At 33.4% G+C, this 13,593-nt stretch overlaps 1 long non-coding RNA gene across 1 annotated transcript in view; it reads left to right on the top strand.

Moving 5' to 3' along the window:
• The window catches only part of LOC138713255 (uncharacterized), a 1,167,998-nt gene that overhangs the window by 1,111,613 nt on the left and 42,792 nt on the right, over nt 1-13,593 (top strand). The gene's annotated exons all lie outside the window — the stretch shown is intronic.

Raw genomic sequence — 13,593 nt, 5'->3', positions numbered from 1 at the left:
AATTTGCGGTTACGAAATGCCCTAGACCCTTAAAGATTTGGTTGAAACCTGTAAAATATAAAAACAAAATTGAAAGTTACCAGTGCGTCCTCTTACATTCGAAAACAAATTGGCATTTAGGTTCATTATATTCATGTCCAATTTAACGTATGGAAGTCACAAGAACAGAATATTCTGTAGACTAAAAGAAGGATGTTATTGGATTCATGCCATACCAAGTACGTGCCTGCATTACAACGGTTTCATGTATATATATAAATGGAATATTGTGAAAATATACGTAGTGGCAGAATATTGACGTTATTTGAAGCTTCCTTCAAAACATTGACATCCTATCAATCATCCTTCGCTTTGTTTGTTTTTCTGCCATCAATATTGCGCATATGTAACACATTTCACCAATGCAGCCCTAAAGAGAAAAGAGTTGCCTGTATTCTGAACACTCCCTTGTGTAACGATTAGCTTCGACAATTATTTTCATTTCAGATCTGTTTGTCCAGTCAGCAAACTGTCTCATAAATACACCCTCAATTGACTTAATGTCTGTTCTATTGAAGATAACACAAATACTGCGGTATTCATCATTATATGTAGCTTTTTTATACCGTAATTCTGCTGACATATCAACACGCTGTTCTATTGTTTCACAATGTTTTATAATAGCGTTTTGTACAAAAAAGCACTAGGCCTATTTAAGGTTCAATCACGAAAAAGAGAGAGAGAGAAAAAAAATAATAATAGCGAAGTATCTAGTGGCTTTTAAACAATTCCTTTATATGTACTTCAGTGCAGTTTAATATTGTATCTGCCTTCATTTTGCACGCTGAAAAACAATTCATTATACCTGAAATCCATTATACCCTATAAACTGAACTAGACTTCAAAATGAACAAATATTTTATATACATATATATGCAATTTCAATTAAAGGAAGCTGTCTGTAAATCAACTACCATTTCTACACCATCATATTGGTTGAAAAGTGATGTCATCACAGATAGACTGTATGTATATGAAGTTGAGCTTTCTATGCTGGAGAATCAGAGATTGTAGAATGGATAAATGAATTGACAGTGCATAAACGAATGAATAAAGAAATTAATAAAGTAATAAATAAATCTATGAATAACTGGAATAAATAAATTTAAGGAATAAATTATGAACGACTGAGCGAATTAATTGAAGAATTAACGAATGAATTATTAAATTTACGAATAAATCAAGCAATGAAATGAAGGATAAATAAATAAGTAAATTAACGGGTTAGTTGAAGATAAAGTTAACAGTAAACTAACGAATAAGTAAACGAATAAACTAACGAGGGGTGAATGGATAAACTAGCGAATTTATGAACGAAATGGCTAACGAATAAGTAAATAACTTAATTAACGAATAAATTAACAAAGTTACGAATATATGAATCAATTCGTTAAAGAATGAATGAACGAATTATCCAAAGAATAAATGAAGAAACTAAATAAGGAATAAATTAACGAAGTAACTAACTAATAAATAAACAAATCAGTTGACAAATAAATGGAAGAATTATTAGCTAACGAATATATTAACAAACTCGGTAAGGATTAATTGAATGAACAAACTAACGAATAAAAGAATAGATCAAATAACGACGAATAAATGAACGAATTTTATTACTTAACGAATAAATAAAAAATTAGTTTCCGAAAAAAGTGGCTGAATTAACTAAGGAATATAAGAACGAATTAACAAACGAATAAATTAACAAATTAAGTAATGAATAAATGAAGGAATTAACTAACAAATAAACGAAAGAATTAACTAACGAATAAATAAAGGAATTAACTAACAAATAAACGAAAGAATTAACTAACGAACAAACAAATGAAAAAAATTAACTTACGAATAAATGGAGGAATTAACTAACAAATAAAGGAAAGAATTATCTAACGAATAAATTAAGGAATTAACTAAAAAATAAACGAAAGAATTAACTAACGAACCAATAAATGAAAAGAAAAATTAACTAAAGGATAAATGAAGGAAATAACTAACAATTAAACGAAAAAATTAAGTAACGAATAAATTAAGGAATGAACTAAAAAATAAACGAAAGAATTAACTAACGAACCAAAAAATGAAAAGAAAAATTAACTAACGAATAAATGGAGGAATTAACTAACAAATAAACGAAAGAATTAACTAACGAATAAATTAAGGAATAAACTAACAAATAAACGAAAGAATTAACTAACGAACCAAAAAATGAAAAGAAAAATTAACTAAAGGATAAATGGAGGAATTAACTAACAAATAAACGAAAGAATTAAGTAACGAATAAATTAAGGAATTAACTAAAAAATAAACGAAAGAATTAACTAACGAACCAAAAAATGAAAAGAAAAATTAACTAAAGGATAAATGGAGGAATTAACTAATAAATAAACGAAAGAATTAAGTAACGAATAGATTAAGGAATTAACTAAAAAATAAACGAAAGAATTATCTAACGAACCAAAAAATGAAAAGAAAATTTAACTAAAGGATAAATGGAGGAATTAACTAACAAATAAACGAAAGAATTAAGTAACGAATAAATTAAGGAATTAACTAACAAATAAACGAAAGAATTAACTAACGAACCAACAAATGAAGAAAAAATTAACTAACGAATAAATGGAGGAATTAACTAACAAATAAACGAACGAATTGACTAACGTACCAAGAAATGAAAAAAAATAACTAACGAATAAATGGAAGAATTAACTAACGAATAAATAAAGGAATTAACTAGATAATAAATGAAACAATGAACTAACGAGTAAATAGGCCAATTATCTAACGGATAAATGAACAAATTATCTAACGAATAAATTAAGGAATTAACTAACAAATAAACGAAAGAATTAACTAACGAACCAACAAATTAAGCAAAAATTAACTAACGAATAAATGGAGGAATTAACTAACAAATAAACGAAAGAATTAACTAACGTACCAAGAAATGAAAAAAAAATAACTGACGAAGAAATGGAAGAATTAACTAACGAATAAATAAAGGAACTAACTAGATAATAAATGAATGAATGAACCAACGAGTAAATAGGCCAATTGTCTAACGGATAAATGAACGAGTTAACTAACAAATAAATGAACGAATTAACTAACGAATAAATTAAGGAATTAAGTAACAAATAAACGAAAGAATTAACTAACGAACCAACAAATTATGGAAAAATAAACTAACGAATAAATAAACAAATTAACTAAAGAATAAATGAATTAATAATCTAATGAATTAATAAACGAATTAACTAATGAATTAATGAAATAACTGAAGAATACGTGAAAAAATTAACTAAGGAATAAATTAACTAACGAATATAGGAAAGAATGAAGGAATAAATTAGCGAATAACAGAACAAACGAATGAACAAGTTAATTAACGAATAAAATAATATGGAAAGTATGAAGTACTAAATGGAAACATTTAATTTATGGTTTATTTAACGACGCTCGCAACTGCAGAGGTTATATCAGCGTCGCTACTAAATGAATAAAACTATTTAATCGTAACTGAATTAATATGAATTTATCTTCTCCAGCGCCACTATAACGTCCTAGTATTATCCGTCATATCACATTAAGCTGCGATTGTATAATGGGTACTACTACTCTGATCATATGGCTACTAATTTTTTACACTTTACTATTGGAATCGTTTCTTTTATTTGTTAACTGTATTACTTATTCAGTTTCAAAGTTCCTACAAATGAATAAAGAAATAGCTATAACAAAACTTATGAATAATAATAATAATAATAATAATAATAATAATAATAATAATAATAATAATAATAACACAAATTTTCAAAAGCAAATAGGTCTATATCTACAGTATTTGGCTAAAAAATTAGACTGGAAAGAATAAATGAAAAAGCTAGAATTGAATGAGAATAGAACGTTTAGTTTTGATAGTACTATATATAAATATAATAAAACATAAATATTCAAAAGATTTAAATAGGTAATAATTATACAAATATGTTTATACGCTTGTTTTTGTGTTGTAGATGTAGAATTATGCGAGGAAGAAAGTATCAAGTGTTGCAGTATGGAGAAATTGGAGGAAAGCCAGAATCTCTTAATAATGAACAAATACACAGAAACTAAAATACCGGAGAAAATTGCTAAAATAAAAAAATAAAAGGGAGGAATTATTAAAGGACAATAAAGTTATTGAGTTAACAAGTAAATTCAATTTTGGCAGGTATGCATTTTCTAGACTCACCGAAAATAATATTTTTGACTTTGTTAGAAACAACTTAGCTATATTTTTTATTTCTAGATTTAATTAGTTTTGAAGTTACGACAAAAGACTACTATGAAATAAAATTAAGAAATCGTTATATAGACCTAATGAACTAGATGAACATTTCTGTAGCGAAAGAGGAATGGAAGATAGTAGAATAAGGGAAGATTTATATATGTTAGCTGCATATAGCAGATTGAAACGCGAAGTACAATTTAGGCAAGTGAACAATACTAATTGTAACAACATACTAAAATGAGTTGAGTCTCGCACAAAACTAGACGCAAGTGCAAGATAAAATATCTTATATTAAATATTTAAATCGTAGAAATTGTATAAAAAATGTATATCTTTATGTAAAATTATAAAGTGTGTAATGTAAAGTTTTAACTGATTATATTATGTATGTACTTTTCTGTGAACTATAATATAATAAATACCAGATACTATTCAGTTTCATCAATCTCAAATAAATTATTTATATAGGCCTATCACTTTTACATATATGTATACCATTATATATATTTTCATGTTCATACGAAGTCTCATTTCATCCCAGTAGTTGGTTGTTAGCCGGCACTCTATAAGCAAAAGAAGGTTATTAATCTTACTCAACTGTCTGGAGTAGCCAGATTTAAGAAGCCGAATAGAGTTCGTGACCTTCTAGATCGTACCTATTTTCGTTGGAGCCTGAATGTAGTTTTGAAACTTTGGAGATGTTAAGTTCCAAAATACGTGAAATACCCAGAAGTCTTCTTATGAACATATTCACTGTGAAAGACTAAAAACTCATGATTGACGGGATCGGGCGTAAAACATGGTAACTGACATTACGGTCTAAAATGAGATATGTAGCGTATAATATGGTATCCTACATTCTGCATCTAATGAAGTAGTTAGTTTTCCAACATCTCAACAGATGGAAGAAGTATACAGATTTTACTTTCCTGGTAATGCTATACAAACTGTTGCATGTATAAATGTTTGTTTATCTACCTAATAACTTCAAACGCTAAAACGTCACTTACCATGTTTTACTTCAAAACCCCCCAATTAGAACAGCTATTATAAAACATCATACACCCTGTAGAAAGCTAACATTGTACGCTCTCGTTAGACGTACGTCTAGGCACTTCATTTAACATTAATTTTCTTTAACGCATTCCCCACTTCCCTTCTTTGCTGTTAACTTTTTTAATTATTTCCCCTTTCGCATATCTTTCTGTTTCGTATTCTTTATACTAAACTCCTCACAGCATGGTTCCAATCTTGTTACTGTACTCCTTCTTCTATTCATTAATTTGTTCTATCCTTCTCTCTCTCTCTCTCTCTCTCTCTCTCTCTCGTGTCTTCAAAGGTGAAGATAACACTAAATTTGCCTCAAGCAGCTCTTGCAAAGAAAGATCCCAGCATGAACTCTTTCTAAATGCAGACTCGGCTCTCCAGAGGTAGAGTTAAAAGCACCTGTACAGGCTCGCGCCGAACAAAAAGGTCGAAATCCTGAAAAGTAAAAGGCATACGTTGAGTTTAGAAATATACTTTAATTCCTTTAAAACAGGGACGGGGTTGTCTAATGGGGTGAAGATGGTAAAGTCTGTGGTTAATGTAATTACCGTCGTACCACCAAGCAGGGTGGTCTTGCGATTTAGCTAACGTCCTATGTTATCATGATGGATTCAGTTGTTTATCAGCTTTAATCTGCATTAAAAACATTTGTCTGGTTCTATAAAAAGAGGGTTAATTATCAATATTTGTATTTATATTAAAAAGTCTTGGCATATAACTCAATGAGAGAGAAGTTTTATATAATAATCTTATTGAATTTTGTATTCCCAAGAAACTAGTTCTATTAATTAAAAAAAGTCCCAGTAGAGTCCGTATAGGCCAGTGATATTTTTCCAATTCACTGCGGACTAAAGTAAGAAGATACACTATCACCTTTACTTTTTAACTTTGCTCTAGAATATACCATTAGGAAAGTCCAGGATAACACAGAGGATCTGTAATTGAACGGGTTACATCAGCTTCTTGTCTATGCGGATGGCGTGAATATGTTAGAAGAAAATTCACAAACTATTAGAAAAATAAGGGAATTTTACTTGAAGCAAGCAAAGAGATAGGTTTGGAAGTAAATCCCGAAAAGACAAAGTATATGATTATGTCTCGTGACCAGAATATTGTACGAAATGGAAATACTATAAAAACTGTAGATTTATCCTTCGAAGAGGTGGAGAATTCAAATATCTTGGAGAAACAGTAACAAAATAATATAAATTACACTCAGGAGGAAATTAAACACAGAATAAATATGGGTAATACATGTTATTATTTGACTGAGAAGTTTTTGTCATCTAGTCTGCTGTCAAAAACTCTGAAAGTTAAAATTTATAAAACAGTTATATTACCGGCTGCTCTGCATGGTTGTGAAACTTGGACTCTCACTTTGAGAGAGGAAGAGAGATTAAGAGTGTTTGAGAATACGTTTATTAGGAAAATATTTGGGGCTAAGAGGATGAAGTTACAGGAGAATGGAGAAAGTTATACAACACAGAACTTCAAACATTGTATTCGTCACAACATTAAATCCAGACGTTTGAGATGGGCAGGGCATTTAGCACGAATGGGCGAATCCAGAAATTCATATAGAATGTTAGTTGGGAGGCCGGAGGAAAAAAGACCTTTGGTAATATTTTACACTGCATAAGTACAATCATGGCATAGTGAAAAAGCAAGGAAAAAGTTTCTGATGTCACTCTATAAGCAATAACATGAATTGCTGCCAGAAAGTAAAAAGGAGAATAGCATTGGCCAAGGAAGCTTTTAATAGAAAGAGGAGCATCTTCTGCGGACCTCTGGAAGAAACTAATGAAGTACTTTGTCTTGTGTGTGGCATTGTATGGGAAAAAATATGAACATTACGTCGAAGGGAAGAGAAGCAACTAGAAGCATTTGAAATGTGGATGTGGAGAAAAATGGAGCGCGTGAAATGGACAGAGGGAATAAGAAATAAGCTGTATTGGAAAGAGTGGGTGAAGAAAGAATACTGCTGAAACTGATCAGGAAGAGGAAAAGGAATTGGTTGGGTCACTGTCTGAGAAGAAACTGCCTACTTAAGGATGTACTGGAAGGAATGGTGAATGAGAGAAGAGTTCGTGGTAGAAAAAGATATCAGATAATAGACGACACTTATTGGGATTCTGCAAGAAAAGCGAGTTGCTACGGAACAACAGACATCATAGAGTGATGACAAGTATTGCAGAAGTCCTAAGACACCTTGGTAGGGAGGTTCATGAGGAGGTTCACTGCATTTCGTCCGCAGAGTCCAACAGGCGCGCAGACATCTTAGCCATCGACAGGGTTAAGGATAAGGCCATGGTATTAGCACAGTCTACTATATACAATCACGAAGCTTGAGTTTTGAGGGTGCTAGAAACAATACACTGTGACGGTACTATTTTGCATTGCCTGTAATGAGGCGATATTAGCGATCCTAGTGGTGAGCAACTATCTAATGTTTGCATATTTACTACGTATTGAGCTTCGCTACTGTATATGCTAGACTATGGTATTAGATCCAACCATCCGCTCTGAGAGAAACCTCTCACAAGCGGACGAGGTCAACAAGGAAAAACAAGAATTATATGAATCATGCCTACCTTTCCTCTCTTCTAAATATAAAATACCTGTTAATCAGTGGGTCGTCAAAGGTATGTTATTTGGAGCGAGAGATTCCCTTCCACAGTCTACCTACCAACTATTAGTGAAATTAAAATTCCAAGTCTTTCAAACACAAAACATCTTAGCACAAATTCTTAGGGACTCTTTACATTTCATTTCCAATATCATCTATATTTTCGAGAAAGGTAATTTTGTCAATATGACATTTTGGCATCAAGCGTATCCCAAATTCCTAATTTAGTATTTTTTTTAATTAATCGACTGAAAAAATAACTGTTCTGTATTCCGGATCCTTGTGGTCACCCTCACTGGAGGGCTGATGATTTAATCAAATCCTTCTCTCAGATCATATGAGAAAATAAAGAGGAAGGCAGAAAATAGGAAAGATTGGAAAATACTAAGTTTGTGGTGAAAGACTTGCTCTTGGGCAGAACACTAAATGAATGAATGAATGAATGAATGAATGAATGAATGAATATCCTAACAGATACATGTAGAAATATTCAATTCATTATTACATCATGTAAACACTAGAACTTATAAAGATTGGAGATTTATCCTTCGAAGAGGTGGAAAAATTCAAATATCTTGGAGCAACAGTAATAAATATAAATGACACTCGGGAGAAAATTAAACACAGAATAAATATGGGAAATGCGTGTTATTATTCGGTTGAGAAGCTTTTGTCATCTGGTCTGCTGTCAAAAAAATCTTAAATTTAGAATTTATAAAACAGTTATATTACCGGTTGTTCTGTATGGCTTTGAAACTTGGCCTCTCACTTTGAGAGAGGAACAGAGATTAAGGGTGTTTGAGAATAAGGTTCTTAGGAAAATATTTGGGGCTAAGAGGGATGAAGTTACAGGAGAATGGAGAAAGTTATACAACGCAGAGCTGCACCTGACATAATTAGGAACATTAAATCCAGACGTTTGAGATGGGCAGGGCATGTAGCACGTATGGACGAATCCAGAAATGCATATTGGGTGTTAGTTGGAAGGCCGGAGGGAAAAAGACCTTTAGGGAGGCCGAGACGTAGATTGGAAGATAATATTAAATTGGATTTGAGGGAGGTGGGATTTGATGGTAGAGACTGGATTAATCTTGCTCAGGATAGGGACCAATGGCGGGCTTATGTCAGGGTGGCAATGAACCTCCGGGTTCCTTAAAAGCCAGTAAGTAAGTAATTAAGTAAGTAAGTAAGTAAGCACTAGAATTTATATATTTTTGTTGTAAAAAGATTTAAATATCATATAAATTCAAGAACTGTTCCAAAAAAGCATGGTATTACTCCCATTATTTTATTGAATGGAAAGTGTTTTCATATTTTTTTTGACATGGTTTCAGCGATTTAAAAACCTCCTGACTTTTCCCCAGTGTTACATATTACAACATTTCATGTTCTCATAACAAGGATTCACGGGTCCAAAACGACAGGAGCCGCCACTGAGGCCTGTTACCCTATTGGGGAATGATTTAAAGTCTAGAGACTCCGCTCCCCGAGGCACATGATGCGGAAAGGAGTGGTTTAGCGAGAAGACACACTGACGTCGTGAAACAATACAATCGCTAGTTGTTTTCTCTGTCGCCATTTTTTTTTGCTGCCATCCATGGGTCACACCACACAAGAGCACACCCCTCTTACCCTCCATTTAATTTCTCTTCCATTCCCCTTCTCTCGAAATAAAATAAAAAAAAACTTGAATCTCTAAAAGGACGGAGCCACTTTTTAAAAACTCTTTCATTTCCCGGACACGTTCGTGAGTGGAGGTTTCGGCGACAACACCCGTATGCAGATGAGGCGCTGTCACCCAACTTTTAAAACTATATAAAAAATTTTATATAATAAAGGCAAACTATTGGACGAATAAAAAACTTTGTTTTTACGTCTCTTACTGTTTTGCATATTGTACACGGTGAATTAGAGGAGGGTGGGGGTTTGCTCCAACGGAAGAACTGCCCTCTACGGCATTCCCATTAACCCCGACGGGATGGAAAGACAAAGAGACTGTGGAGGGCTAAAAAGAACGGAACGGGGGATGGAAAGAGTCTCAACTCTTGGATCTCGACTAGGCACCTTGTCTGACAAACCAGTCAGTCTTGTTGTGGTGGCAGGATATATAGTTACAAAAAATTGCACGCGAGAATAGAAATATTGTTATTGTTATTTTTTTGTAAGTGTGTGCCCGTGTCCAGTTTTAAGCTACCATAACCCTGCTCTATTGCCGAACACGAAACGAGGAAGCGGAAAGGTTATCTTGATTTGCATAGGAAATTAACGGGAACTGAATGCTTCATTGGTACAGTCGATAAAACAAATGTAACCAATTCCAGCTCTAGCTGACTAGGGCGAGCATACGTCCTGATTAATCGAGACTGCCGCATTTTGTGGGCACAAAAATTTTGTTCCGATTTTTTTCTGTAAAAAGTATCGGGTTTCCCCTTCTCCCTTCGTCATCATCATCATTCTCACCCATTCCCTACACTACACTTACACATACACTCACCCTATATAATAATAATAATAATAATAATAATAATAATAATAATAATAATAATAATAATAATAATAATGTTTTATTTTCGCTGGCAGGAGAAAATACACAAACGATTAGGGAAAACACGGAAATTTTATTTGAAGCAAGTAAAGCGATCGGTTTGGAAGTAAATCCCGAAAAGACAAAGTATATGATTATGTCTCGTGACCAGAATATTGTACGAAATGGAACTATAAAAATTGGAGATTTATCTTTCGAAGAGGTGGAAAAATTCAAATATCTTGGAGCAACAGTAACAAATATAAATGACACTCGGGAAGAAATTAAACCCAGAATAAATATGGGAAATGCGTGTTATTATTCGATTGAGAAGCTCTTATCATCCAGTCTGCTGTCCAAAAATCTGAAAGTTAGAATTTATAAAACAGTTATATTACCGGTTGTTCTGTATGGTTGTGAAACTTGGACTCTCACTCTGAGAGAGGAACATAGGTTCACGGTGTTTGAGAATAAGGTGCTTAGGAAAATATTTGGGACTAAGCGGGATGAAGTTACAGGAGAATGGAGAAAGTTACACAACACAAAGCTGCACGCATTGTATTCTTCACCTGACATAATTAGGAACTTAAAATCCAGACGTTTGAGATGGGCAGGGCATGTAGCACGTATGGGCGAATCCAGAAATGCATATAGAGTGTTAGTTGGGAGACCGGAGGGAAAAAGACCTTTAGGGAGGCCGAGACGTAGATGGGAGGATAATATTAAAATGGATTTGAGGGAGGTGGGGTATGATAATAGAGACTGGATTAATCTTGCACAGGATAGGGGCCGATGGCGGGCTTATGTGAGGGCGGCAATGAACCTTCGGGTTCCTTAAAAGCCATTTGTAAGTAAGTAAGTAAGAATAGTATTAAACGAAAATGTGAGCATGGAAAAGAATGTTGTAACTGTAATTGATATTGATTTACGTAATTAATATGTCAAGTATGTTTACATGTATGCTGCAAGATGTATAAATAAGTAAATAACTTGCTGACAAGCATGTAGCAGGAATTTAGACTGACCTACTGTACTCACTGAGAAATACCGATTCAGCTATTGCAGTGTGCTGGCTATATGTCAACAACTGCTAACCTAGATGCAGTATGATGACACGGAATAATTAGTTAATAGGCATAAGTGAACCTATAATTAAACATAAATATGAAAGTTATAGAATAAATTTAGATGTTTAAAGTAAAAAAGAAAAAAAGAAAAATTAATTTAAAAATGTTCATGGTAGAAAATTGTAAAAAGGAGCAGATAAATAAGTTTGAAACTTTAATGGTTATCACGATTGGTTTAAACATGCACTAAAACTACACGTAAGTGCAAGTTTGAACCAATAAATTACTGAGATTTGCGATAAATTAATTAGTTTAGGAAATTGTATATTTATTATGTATAACTACTTTTGTATATAGATCTTTTTTCTTAAATTATTAAGTTTGTACTTTTGTGAACTAATATCTATCTATCTATCTATCTATCTATCTATCTATCTATCTATCTATCTATCTATCTATCTATCTATCTATCTATCTATCTATCTATCTATCTATCTATCTATCTATCTATCTATCTGTCTGTCTGTCTGTCTGTCTGTCTGTCTGTCTGTCTGTCTGTCTGTCTGTCTGTCTGTCTGTCTGTCTGTCTCTACATTACACTTACACATACACTCACCCTATACACAACATAATCTTCGCAGATACACATCATGTAGTACACAGTGGTATACAAATTGAAAATAAGTCATACTTCTGCCATCTATCGCAATATACGGGGCCCGAATCACGTAAGAGAAGTGGGTAAGTATTACATACACACACACCGTTTGTAGAGAATTTTATGAAAACGTGGAAAAACTTATATAGGATTTGCAATAAGAAATTAAGAAAAACGCAGAGCTCGTCGATCGGCTTAATCTTAACCAAAATAGTAATCAACCTAAATGGGGATTCAAACCCACGCCCGAGCCTCTCAGCAAGTCCCACTCTAGGCAATGCAGGTTCACTTTAGTTCATTACATTCTTTAGCATATTCTGATAATACAGGGTGATCCGTTTGGGTATGGATAAAATAAAAACACCGTGAAACATTTACTACTGAACTTTATTTGTTGAAACTTTGTGCATACAACACTGAAAAATGGAAAATTCCTCAGAACTCAACATGACCCCCATTGCGCACCCTACACAATTCATAACGGCGATGCAATTTAGCCCATGTCCGTTGTAACATAAGAGGGGTGATTGAGTAATTTTTACTCTCAGATCATCATTGTTTCTGGGTTTCTATGAATAGACAATGTCTTTAACAAAACTCCACACGAAGAAGTCAAGCGGGGTTAGATCTGGGGAGTTTGGTGGCCAAGCCAAGAGATAGCTGGTTCTCGTACTGGGTTTCGCCTGCATCCATAGATAGTTGCTAACCACTAGGATCGCTACTATCGCCTCATTACAGACAATGCGAAATAGTACCGGCACGTCCACACCTGTGGAGTAACGGTTAGCACGTCTAGCCGCGAAACCAGGTGGCCAGGGTTCGATTCCCGGTGGGGGCAAGTAACCTGGTTGAGGTTTTTTCCGGGGTTTTCCCTCAACCTAATATAAGCAAATGCTGGGTAACTTTCGGTGTTGGACCCCGGAATCATTTCACCGGCATTATCACCTTCATCTCATTCAGACGCTAAATAACCTAAGTTGTTGATAAAGCGTCGTAAAATAACCTACTAAAATAAAAAAATAAAGTACCGGCACAGTCTATTGTTCCTAGCACCTTTACAACTCAAGCTTCGTGACTGTTTAAGAGGCTTGGAATACCTACATCTATTATCCCGGTTGTAACCTTAGTTGCATTGAAAGGATCAATTGCTCTCACCTATATTCGAAATGAAACTAAGTTCATTAGCATTCTTTACTTTTTTGTACCACTTACCTCTTTAAAATGAGGTATATTTCCACTAATCTTAAAATGTATTTGCAGCTATGTACTTGTAGGAGTTTTATTGTCAAAACAAAATTAATGATTCACTGAACTTGCAAACATTTATATGGTCCCTTGTGGCAGCTCACGAATAGTGAGAAG

This window comes from Periplaneta americana, chromosome 14, assembly GCF_040183065.1.
Source record: "Periplaneta americana isolate PAMFEO1 chromosome 14, P.americana_PAMFEO1_priV1, whole genome shotgun sequence".
Taxonomy (NCBI): domain Eukaryota; kingdom Metazoa; phylum Arthropoda; class Insecta; order Blattodea; family Blattidae; genus Periplaneta; species Periplaneta americana.
This window is presented reverse-complemented; position numbering and strand designations above follow the sequence as displayed.